A 12333-nucleotide genomic window follows, 5' to 3' on the forward strand; every position below is an offset into this window, starting at 1 on the left:
AACTGAATTCATTCAAAATCAAACGGGGTTACCCTCTGCCAATCACTCCTCAACGGTTTTAAATTCAAAGAAATGGTATCGGCAGCAATTTAGAGATTTATACCAAATAAATTAACAAACGACTTAGCTGATCCTTCTTGGTTCACAAAACGGGTTAGAACATTGTTGCAGAAACAACGAAACAAACATGCCAAATTTAAACAGACGCAAAATCCCCAAGATTGGTGATCTCTTACAGAAGCTCGAAATTTAGCGCGGACTTCAATGAGTGATGCTTATAACAGTTTCCACAACGAAACTTTGTCTCGAATCTGGCAGAAAATCCAAAGCGATTCTGGTCGTATGTGCAGTCTGTTAGCGGCAAGAAACAATCAATGCCTTCTCTGCGCGATAGCAATGGAGATACTATCGAAGACAGTGCTGCCAAAGCAGAGTTACTGAACACAGCCTTCCGAAATGCCTTCACAAAAGAAGACGAAGTAAATATTCCAGAATTCCAATCGAAAATAGCTGCCAACATGAGTAACGTAGAATTAAATATCCTCGGAGTAGTGAAGCAACTTAAATCACTTAATAAAAGCAAGTCTTCTGGTTCACTCTGTATACCAAATAGGTTCGTTTTGAGTATGCTGATGCATTAGCTCCATACTTAACAATCATATACAACCGTTTGCTCGACGAAATATCCGTACCCAAAGACTGGAAAGTTGCGCAGATCACACCAATATTCAAGAAAAGTAGTAGGAGTAATCCACTAAATTACAGGCCCATATCGTTAACGTCGATATGCAGCAGGATTTTAGAACATATATTGTGTTCGAACGTAATGAATTTTCGTAGATGTAGCTTTCAAAATGCTTTATTGGTACTTCAAAAGAAAAGAAAAGAAAAGAAAAACTTTCACCAACTAAAAAAATGGCCCTGAGCACTATGGGACTCAACTGCTGAGGTCATTAGTCCCCTAGAACTTAGAACTAGTTAAACCTAACTAACCTAAGGACATCACAAACATCCATGCCCGAGGCAGGACTCGAACCTGCGACCGTAGCGGTCTTGCGGTCTTTCACCAACTGTTTCATCCCCCCAGAACTTAAATTTCAAAAAATGTTGAAGCAACTATTTTTTTACTTCTGGTTGATGCCAGGTATCGTAGTTTTAGCTTCAAAATTGAATTAAGAGACAAAATTTTTCCGAGAACCTTCCATTCTCTATTTAACTCCCATAGGGGCGGAATTTCAAATAATCCCTTCTGAAACGGTGACTATAGTATAACATCAACACTCTCTCCAAATTTTAAGTTTGTATACATAGCGATTTGGGCTGGCCGAATATGGGTCAGTCAGTCAGGAATTTGTCTTTTATATATAGAGATTAATAAAAAGAAGCCATCTAGACAATTGTGTGTATAAAAGTCAACAGATTTTGTCGATCTAGCGGGAGAATGAGGCAGGGCAAGAGAGTAATGATACTGGCAGCAGAATTACTCTACACCACACTTCGTAAAATGTTTTGTGGAGTATAGATGTAGATGTAGATATTTTCTTGCACAAATTATTGTGGATTGGCAAGACAGCCAACCCACTATGAGAGGAAGCCGAAAGGCACGCGTTTTAGCTCACGCAGGCTGGCGTGAGGTCTGGAACAGGTCAAGGAAATTATACTAGCAAAAAACGTACGTAGCTGCAGGAATACTTAACTTTAATCCATAATTGGTGAACATCGCTCTTGACGGTACATGTTTTACAGCATCAATAGTAATTGGTAATGGCGCTTTGCTAGGTCGTGGCAAATGACGTAGCTGAAGGCTATGCTAACTATCGCAAATGAGAGCGTAATTTGTCAGTGAACCATCGCTAGCAAAGTCGGCTGTACAATTTGGGCGAGTGCTAGGAAGTCTCTCTAGACCTGCCGTGTGGCGGCGCTCGGTCTGCAATCACTGATAGTGGCGACACGCGGGTCCGACGTATACTAACGGACCGCGGCCAATTTAAAGACTACCACCTAGCAAGTGTGGTGTCTGGCGGTGACACCACAATAATATTCTGGACTGTTTCGTGCATCTAATTCTAAAGTCTCTTTTCTTTTAGTTACTTCTATGAAGTAAAATGTGCAAAGGTGTGCGACGGTAGCAGACGCTGTATAACGGAGATGCAGTCCGCCTAAAGTGGAGATGGCGAGAATGGAGGCTCAGCTGCTGCCGGAAGCACAGGTAGCTGCCCAGCTTCTTAACCCTTGCTGGAGCCGCGGTGAGCGACAGAAGAGCAGATTACGGGTGCTTAGCGCTGTGAGGTCAAGAGGGGGTGCGGGGAATACCTCCGGTCGCTTGGAGAGGCGCTTAGAGACAGCGACAGGAAGCAGGAATGAAGAAGTGCTCGCAAAGGGACAACAACAGAGCCAGAACCGTTAAATGGCCTGAAGGCAAGCGGGAGCGAGAGGCGGCGTCCGCGATCCACTGCAGCCAGGAAGTGAGGAACAAGACAACAATAACAACCCAGTATTACAGCTACATCTATACTCTGCAAACCGAAGTTTAGTGCCTGGCAGAAGGTGCTGCACTCTGTGCCAGTTATTAGGACTTTCTCTCCTTCCATTCACGTAAGGCGAGCAGGAATAATGACTGCTTTAAATGCCTTTTGTGTGCACTGTAATTAACGTACTCTCGTCCTCGCCTTCTCCACGGAAACGATATCTAGCGGATTATGGTATACTTCCAGACTCATCATTTAAGGCTGGTTCAAATGGCTCTGAGCACTATGGGACTAACCTCAGAGGTCATCAGGACTTAGAACTACTTAAACCTAACTAATCTAAGGACATCACACACATCCATGCCCGAGGCAGGATTCGAATCTGCGATCGTACCGGTCGCGCGGCTCCAGACTGTAGCGCCTAGAACCGCTCGGCCACCCCGGCCGGCATTTAAGGCTGGTTCGTGAAACTTTGTAAGTAGACTTCATTGGGATAATAAATGAAAAGCACCAGTTTGCTTTTGTTCTACAATATTATTTTTATTGCTAACCGGTTTTCGGCTTACAAGGCCATCTTCAGACATTTACTGAGTATTATCACCAAAGAAGTTAAATGTTAGCAGACAACATTGGAAGAGAAGTAACACATCTAGAGTGAAGTACAAACGTACAGTGAGTAACATCTTTGCAATGAAATAGTAAAAACTGAACAGTACATAAATAACAATGGAGTTGACAGGAAAACCTTAAGCACAAAATGGAATGGCATGCCTACATAACAGTTTCTATTAATAAACAAAACTAGTAAAATAAGATAAAATTAGTACTAGACAAGGCTGCATCAAGAGATAAGAAACATGGAGAGTGATACACAACCAATCAAAAAAGAAGAGACAGTTGTCAATGTAAATACAGAATACACGAGGAACTTAAGCAATATCAATAAGATACACAGAAATTAGTAAATACAGGAAAATTGAGGTGTTTGAGGGAACCTACAGTTTGAGAGTGTGGTGGTACTGCATTTTACCATTAACATTATAATCAAAGCAGTGGCTGTATACCAGTTTACATTAAATAAATGAGCCAAAGTAAAATATGAACAGTATTTGACGAGACAACTACAAGGGGAGTTAAACATGGACAGTAATACAAGTACAAGTTAAAAGCAAACCCTTAACTATTGAAACTACAGCATATGTGGAATACAAAGACAACTGCAACAAATGAAACAACTTAATGACTACAGGAAAATGGGAATATGTATGAAGAGAGAGTGTGGGAAGTAATGAATACCAAAGATGATTATATGAAGTTTAAGAGAGGGGAAATGTTGAGTTGTGTCTGGTCATTTAGGATGAGATCTGGACTGTGAGTAAGATGTTTGTTAATTTCCAGGGCTTCCAGCAGGTTGAGTTTATGGCCTTTGTTTGCTAAGTGAAGTATATGGGACACTGGCTGGTAGTTGTGACCCTCATTCAGTACATGCTCAGCAAATGCAGAGTCTGAATTCTGCAACCTCCAGCTGCGTTCATATTCAGCCAGCCTAGTTGATATGTCTCTACCTGACTGACCAATGTAAAATTTGTCACAATCAGAACAAGTGATTTTGTATACCCCACTGTAGGCTAATAACTGGATCTTGTCTTTGCTATTAAAAACACACTGGGCTGTAGTGTTCCTGACATAGTAGGAAACCATATACTTGCAGAACTTCAGTGCTTTGGCTACAGTCTGTGATACCTGACCTAGAAATGGTAGAGTACACCATTTCTTGCAGACAGTGGATGGGGAAGCAGGTGGAGCATAGAGGAGGGGTATAATTTTCCGTTTTTGTTTCCTGTGCAAGATGTAGTCAATAAGAAGTGAATTGTAGCCATCGGCTGAGGCAATAAATTTTATTGTATCTAACTCTGCTTTAAAATCATCTCTGGACATGGGGATGGATATGAGACGGTGTACCATTGAGTGGAAAGCTGCGTGTTTGTGAGCTATGGGGTGTTGTGAGCAAGAAGGTATTACTGTGTCTGTAGTTGTGGTTTTTCTGTAAGTTTTGAAACAATGTGTGTGTATACTTATGTCAATGGTGAGATCTAAGAAGTTTATGGATTTGTTGCCAATTTCCATAGTGAACTGGATATTTTTATGTTGACTGTTTAGGTTTTTCAAGAATGTGTTGAGTTGTCTTGTAGTACCAGTCCACATACACAGGACATCATCTACATATCTAAACCAGTATTTGATGCTTGCACTCAAAGGTTCTGTTTTTAGAAAATTTTATTCAAAATCGTCAATAAATATTTCAGCCAACAGTGGACTAAGAGGGGAACCCATAGCTGAGCCATCTAATTGTTTATAAAGAGTGCCTTGGAACTGGAAATAGTTCTGTGCAAGGCAGGTCTGTGTGGGCAGTCTCAAGTCATTCAATTCCACAGGATTGACATTAGACTTGTGCATCAGCTCTGTCAGAATGTCAATACATTCTACTACTGGTATGTTAGAAAACAAACTGCTGACATCAAGGGATACTAATTTATCACTGTGTGAGACAGCTATACCTTTTAACTTGTTTACTAGGTCCACAGAGTTTGAAATACCATGCTTTGGTTTGGATTTAGTCTTGCTCTTAATCAGGACATCAAGTTTACTGGCTAGTTTGAAAGATCATTGGGATAGTTTCAACTAGTCTTCAAGCGTCTGCCAGAACTGTTTCTACAGAATCTCTGTAACACTCTCTCTGGGGTCAGCCGGCCGCGGTGGCCGTGCGGTTCTAGGCGCTTTAGTTCGGAACCGCGGGACTGCTACGGTCGCTGGTTCGAATCCTTCCTCGGGCATGGATGTGTGTGAAGTTCTTAGGTTAGTTAGGTTTAAGTAGTTCTAAGTTCTAGGGGACCTAAAATGATAAGTCCCATAGTGTTCAGAGCCATTTTTTCTGTTGGCTCAAACAAACCAGTAACTATTTATCCTGCCCTTCTCTGTAGCCGGCCCGGGTGGCCGAGCGGTTCTAGGCGCTGCAGTCTGGAACCGCGCGACCGCTACGGTCGCAGGTTCGAATCCTGCCTCGGGCATGGATGCGTGTGATGTCCTTAGGTTAGTTAGGTTCAAATAGTTCTAAGTTCTAGGGGACTGATGACCTCAGAAGTTAAGTCCCATAGTCGTCAGAGCCATTTTTTTTTTAACCTTCTCTGTAAACGTTAAATACCCCCTATCAGTCTTGTCTGGTATGGGTACCACACGCTTGAACAATATTGTACGGTAGGTCACATGAGTGACGTGCTAGTAATCTCTCATGCCATCTGATTCTACTTTCCTACGATTCTACTAATAAACTGAAACGTTCCATCTGCTTTATCCACGTCTGATCGTTCCATTTCATATCCTTATAACGCGTTACAGCCAGATATTTGTAAGAGTTAACAGATTCCAGCTGTAGCTCACTGAGACTGCAGTCGTAGGATACTACAGTGTCCAATCATTTGAACGTGACCACATGTCAAAAGCGTGAATAACCACCTAAAGCAGCGCGGACCGCTGCAAGATATTCAGAAAAAGTGCCAATGAGATTCTGATAGTTACCGACAGTGATGTCAAATCCAGTGCCGCGGCCATCTTGTTAGTTTTGTTGGTTGAGGAACCACGGTGTGAACCACCCAACTGAGATCCTCCCGAAAATTCTCAATTGCGTTTAAATCCGGCGAGTTTTCTAGCCAGGCATGTACGGTAAACTCACTTTGGTGCTCTTTGAACAGCGCACGTACATTGTGAGCTGTGCGACACGTTGCATTGTCCTGCTGGTAGATGCTATCGTCCCGGGGAAAAACGAGCTGCATGTAGGGGCAGACACGGTCCCCTAGAATAGAAGCCTAGCCTTGTTGATCCATTCTGCTTTTCCGAATAACGAGATCGCCCAGGCATTGCCACGAAAACATTCCCCACACCACAACGATCCCTCACCAGCTTGGACCCTTTCGCCGATTGCAGCAGGACGTTTGCTTTCAGACGTTTCACTCCATACACAACAACGGCCATCTGTCCGATAGAGCGTAAAACGTGATTCATCTTAAAATGACATCTCTCGCCACTCAGTGGATGTCCAGTTGCGGTATTGGCAGGCAAATTCCAGCCTTAGTCGCCTTCGAACAGCTGTCAACATAGGTACAGGTACCAGACGCCTACTGCTGAGGCCCGTACGTATCAGCATTCTCTGAGGCACTGTTGGTAGCTGCCGGCTGCTGTGACCGAGCGGTTCTAGGTGCTTCAGTCTGGAACCGCGCGACTGCTACAGTCGCAGGTTTGAATCCTGCCTCGGGCATGGATGTGTGCGATGTCTCTTGGTTAGTTAGGTTTAAGTAGTTCTAAGTTCTAGGGGGCTGGTGACCTCAGATGTTAAGTCCCATAGTGCTCAGAGCCGTCTTAACTTCTTTTTTTTTTTTTTTTTTTTTTTTTTTTTAAAAAAAAAAAAGTATTACCAATGAAATTAAGTCTGAATAAGCTCTAAATAGAGAAAAATGTCTCGTACATACAATGTTTAGACTCATAGAACAAACTAGTAACGCCACCTCAATGTACAACTGTTGTAGAATATTTCCTGGACTGAGAACGCCTTCTCCGCGCAACGATATTTCTAAAGAGCATCTCAAGAGAGATTTGAATTTACGTGACTCTGAGTAATTGTAGTTAGTAACTATTTCACCAAGGATGGAAGTCTACTAAAAGTAGACTACTAGTATCAAACTTAGGACTCAGTTTTAGGACGAAATATCTGAGAACACAGCATTGTACGGAGGTGGATCATGAGCTATGGGGAACCAGGAAACAAGAGAATTGTGACATTTTCGAGGTGACGCTACGTTAGTATACTGGAGATTAAGCGAACTTATGAAATAAAAAATGGGTAGATTGTCCGCTAAATATGCGGAGAAAGGAACAATTGGTGAACACTAACTATGAGCAAGATAGCCGGCCGTGGTGGCCGAGTGGTTCTAGGCGCTTCAGTTCGGAACCGCGCGACTGCTATGGTTGCAGGTTCGCATCCTGTCTCGGGCATGGATTTGTGTGCTGTCCTTAGGTTAGTTAGGTTTAAGTAGTTCTAAGTTCTCAGATGTTAAGTCCCATAGTGCTCAGAGCCATTTGAACCATTTTTGAGCAAGAAATGGATGCTAGCATATGTCTTACAACATCTGGGGACAAATTCCATGATACTAGTGTGGGATCGTAGAGGGCAATAACTATAGGGGAATATGTTCAACAAACAATTGAGGAGGTTGTGTTTAAATCCAACTCTGAAATGAAGACACTGGCTTAGGCTAGAAATTTGTCGCGGGCCGCATCAAGCCAGTCAGAACATTGATGAAAGAAGGAAGGAAGGAAAGCAGAATTATCTGAAAAGAAAATACTGTGTCAGAGCCTTAGCTTGGACAGATATGTAGAGGGCAATGTGAAACGAAAGGGAATGAGTGTGGGTCCATCGAAAACCATTTTCGTGGCGAGCATTGGATGGAACAGATCCGCCTAGTTACGACTGCAGCAGCCGTCAGTGGTACATTATCACGAGTCATATTTCGTTGCAGCACAGTACCAATACAGTTACTTCAATGCACAAATAAACTTCTCACAATGTTTATGTGACTGTATGCTTTCCCGGCGTAAACTGTTGATGAAGGTTTTTCGGGTCTCCAGCTGGGTGGTAGCGTTGATATATCGCGACGTTTCGGGAAGTTAAGTCCCATAGTGCTTAGAGCCATTTGAACCATTTTTTATAAAGCGTGTCGGGGGACACGGAAAACAGTGCAATCATTATCGCAATGCGGAAACGGACCGATTGTAAACTGTTCTCTGGTTGCCATGGTTAAAATATACAATGCATGGAAAAATGGCGGTATATAAAACGGGCGCCGAGGCAACTGGGATGCACCACGGGCCATGGATGACAGAGGTGCACGACGGTTGCAGTTATGTATAAGGGCGAATAGACTTTCAGCTGCCGACAAACTGACTGCCCAGATGAACCAGGTAGCTACCAACAGTTCCAAAATTGCTCTGAGCACTATGGGACTTAAAATCTGAGGTCATCAGTCCCCTAGAACTACTTAAACCTAACTAACCTAAGGACATCACACACATCCGTGCCCGAGGCAGGATTCGAACCTGCGACCGTAGCCGTAGCGCGGTTCGAGACTGAAGCGGCTAGAACCGCTCGGCTAGTTTGGCCGGCCAAACTTCTTTTGATGCTACATTCTCACCATCTGCACTGCAATCAAATGCCTGCTCTGCGAGACCCTCAACGCCACAGACAGAATTCCTGCCGATCCTACGTGTTTATTCCGTGTAAGTGTGAAGTGTACGGCTTATGGTCAGTGAACAAATGGATCACAACCCTCAAAATGCATACATCTTCCAGATAGTGTCTTTGTCCTATCTGTGGAAAAGTTAGGTACACATTTTTACTAGCGTCGGCATGTTTCAGATTCTATGTCACTCCCCATCGGCCATTGTCGCCAACTGCAGCGAGTCTCGGACCGTCTCTCCGGTAATAGCCTCAACCGTTTCTACATTGTCCTTATGCAGCCAGCCGACCGTGGTGGCCGTGCGGTTCTAGGCGCTGCAGTCCGGAACCGCGGGACTGCTACGGTCGCAGGTTCGAATCCTGCCTCGGGCATGGATGCGTGTGATGTCCTTAGGCTAGTTAGGTTTAGTGGTTCTAAGTTCTAGGGGACTGATGACCTAAGATGTTAAGTCCCATAGTGCTCAGAACCATTTGAACCTTATGCAGCCAGTACACTGAGCCTGTTCTTCTAATTTGCATCCCACTGCACATAACCCCAGGACCATCAGCAGGTCCCCCACTGGAGTTCTTTGCTTGGACGCTGTCAGTTTCACGAGCAGGCCTCTACGAAGAAAGGGCACGCACTGGGTTTATCGGGGTTTGCCCCAAAGGATGTGATAGATGTAAGAATATTTGGGCTTCCTGCTCGCTGCTGGTATGATAAATACTGGCCTTGAGCAAAGATAGTGGGAGACTTCCTTGTAGTGCTAAGCAGTCTGGGAAGATGTGAGCCAGTACTGGCGGGTAAAATGTGTAGGGGGGGAGACAGTGCTTGGAGCATACCCAACAAATAATTGAGGTCGCTGTGCACAAGTGCTGCTCTTGAGATGAAGAGGTGGGCACAGAAGACTGATGGATCAAGAAAATTTAAGTCTTAAACTTCAAGGGAACCCAGTCAGTAATGTCCGAGCCGAATAAATGGAGCTTTTTTGTGATTTGAAGTATGTTGCGAACAGTAGCTATAAATTATTCATCATTTGGTTCTGAAGCTCTTGCAGTAGCCGTGTTTGCAACAAACAATTACGCAGTAATACGAATCAACCACGGATTTCAAGCTACCAACATACAGTAATGTATGAATGGTGCCAACAGCGTAGAAAAAAAATTATCGTAATGACAGCAATAGACAGAATCTGTTTTAGGCTCGATTTCGGCAGAGTAATTATTTTTTAAAACATGTGCACATTTTACAGTACTGAATGCAGAATACCCCCTGATTGTGGTACAGAGGTGCTGAAGTATGAGTGGGTTTATATGACCAAAAGTTGTTTGAGTAACAGATGGATCCAAAATCGAGTCATTAAGCAACGATGAACTTAAAACTAGTGTGACACGTGTAATAGTGTCCTCAAAGACATTTCAAAATTTGTTTCTTATTTTCAAAATTATCAAGAAAAACGTAAAATTTGGCAGTAAAACTGACAAATTTCGAGGCCAAATACGACACCCAATGCCTATTAAAAACTTCAGTTGCCTATATTTATTGACGCAGGGGTTTAAAATAATACCAGCTTCACTGTAGATGTACCCTCTAGCATGACAAACATTAATCCCTGTTTAAATTCCCAGTGGGCGCTGCGATACACACGACTGCTCCCTCTGTTGTCCTCGCCTGCGAATTTCGTTGAGAACGTTCCTGCGCAGCGTTAAATCGTCGGCATTAGGCCCATGCTTTTGAACGTCAACGTTGGGCGTGCTGAATTCAACGTGCATAGAAACAATGCGACTTGTTCATACGGTACGTGCGCCCCAACGTGTAATTAGCGATTGCAGCGAGCTCCAGCGGCATTGTCGGCTGTATCTGGCTCGAATATCACACCGTTTACGAAAAGGACTGGCGTAAAATTGTAATGTTAGCTCTATTAAAACTCACATTTCCTCCGTTATCCATATGTTAGGCACGTTGTTCTTCTTGTAGTATATAAAAACAGCAACTTCAGTATCCCTGAACATGTTAAAACGCATAAAGAAAAGTACAGTACCTTGTCTAGTCAATAAAGACATCAGCTTATGGTAGTTCCATTACAAGTAGTGTGGTACAATTTCGCAGTACTTTTTCACATAAGAGGAAATTTATTTCATCATTCTCATTTGATCACTCTACCTATTATGTAACACTCTTTGCAACACATAAAGTAAAAACTTAAAACAAGAAAGTGCAAAAAATCTTTCTGCAAGCTGTGTTGTCTTACAGATCAAGCCAATCGGAACCGAGCGATGTGGCGCAGTGCTTAGCACAATGGACTCGTATTCGGGAGGACGACGGCTCAGACCCTGGTCCGGCCGTCCTGGTTTAGGTTTACCGTGATTTCACTAAATCGCTTCAGGCAAATGCCGGTATACTTCCTTCGTAAGTGCATGGCCAACTTCCTTCCCCATCCTTCCCTAATCCGATGGGACCGATGACCTCGCTGTTTGGTTCGCTACCTCCAAATCAATCAATCAACCAATTAACCAACCAACCAACCAAGCCAATCGACAAAGTCGCTCCTCAGAAAGATAACTCTTATGTTCACATAAGAATAATTATAGAATATACTTTTATTCAGTTAATAAGGAACTATCAGAACGTATTAGAAAACATGAATTAGCAAAAAAATATTTGGATGTATTGAGAAGCAAACCAGTAACACATCAAATGTTACCGATGATTCCATGACACTAGTCATTGCTCTACGCTGATCAGTAATGAATCATCCTACATGTCCAACATGCATATTACTGTCTCCTGAAAGCTGTAATCGTATATTTGTTACTAACCTACATTTAGTTATAATAAATTGTTCCAAGAACAATATGTTGTTGAAGGATCCTCAATGTGCTACTGCCCTGAAGCGGCACACCCACATAATACGCAAGGTACGATAATTCTTTAAGCAGGAACATGACCATTTCCCGTCATTTTATTACAACGAATCATACAATTAACGACGGATTTTTCGGAGATCCTCAATTACTTGGTGCTCAGTATCGGAATACATACGTATAGGCTTCAACTGATAGCCAATACGGTGCCTCAGGACTTTGTACTGATGAGAGATGGCGTGCATATGACATAGGTGACATAGCTGACGTTCACTCACACATTCAGAATGAAGAAGATTTCACAGAATCCGAATATTTTGGCGCTTGCGCAAAATATGCGTTTCCGAGCGTCCACAAGATTACCATATCTGCTGGTTGGTAATGTCAGCTACCTCAAGATGAAACACTAAACGCATCAACGAGAAAACAAACCAACAGTGAAGTTCACCACAGACAGAAAAAAAAATGAGCACACAGCCCCACACAAAATGCAACACAACCACAGTGACCCGGCGTACTACCAGAACCACCAGGCAGTAAACCAAAATCGTACTAAGCCAAAACAGGGACCGACTTTTAAAATAACGAGACCTATCCCGGGCCGGACAACAGACCAAATGCCGGAAAATCCATAAGAAACCTCAGCCAACTTAATACCAAAACAACAATTTATGAACAATATGCAAAACACAAGACCTCTCAGTCCAAAGGCATCCGTTTAGTCGTGAAGGTGGC

The sequence above is a fragment of the Schistocerca americana genome, chromosome 3 (assembly GCF_021461395.2).
Source record: "Schistocerca americana isolate TAMUIC-IGC-003095 chromosome 3, iqSchAmer2.1, whole genome shotgun sequence".
In the NCBI taxonomy this organism is placed as follows: domain Eukaryota; kingdom Metazoa; phylum Arthropoda; class Insecta; order Orthoptera; family Acrididae; genus Schistocerca; species Schistocerca americana.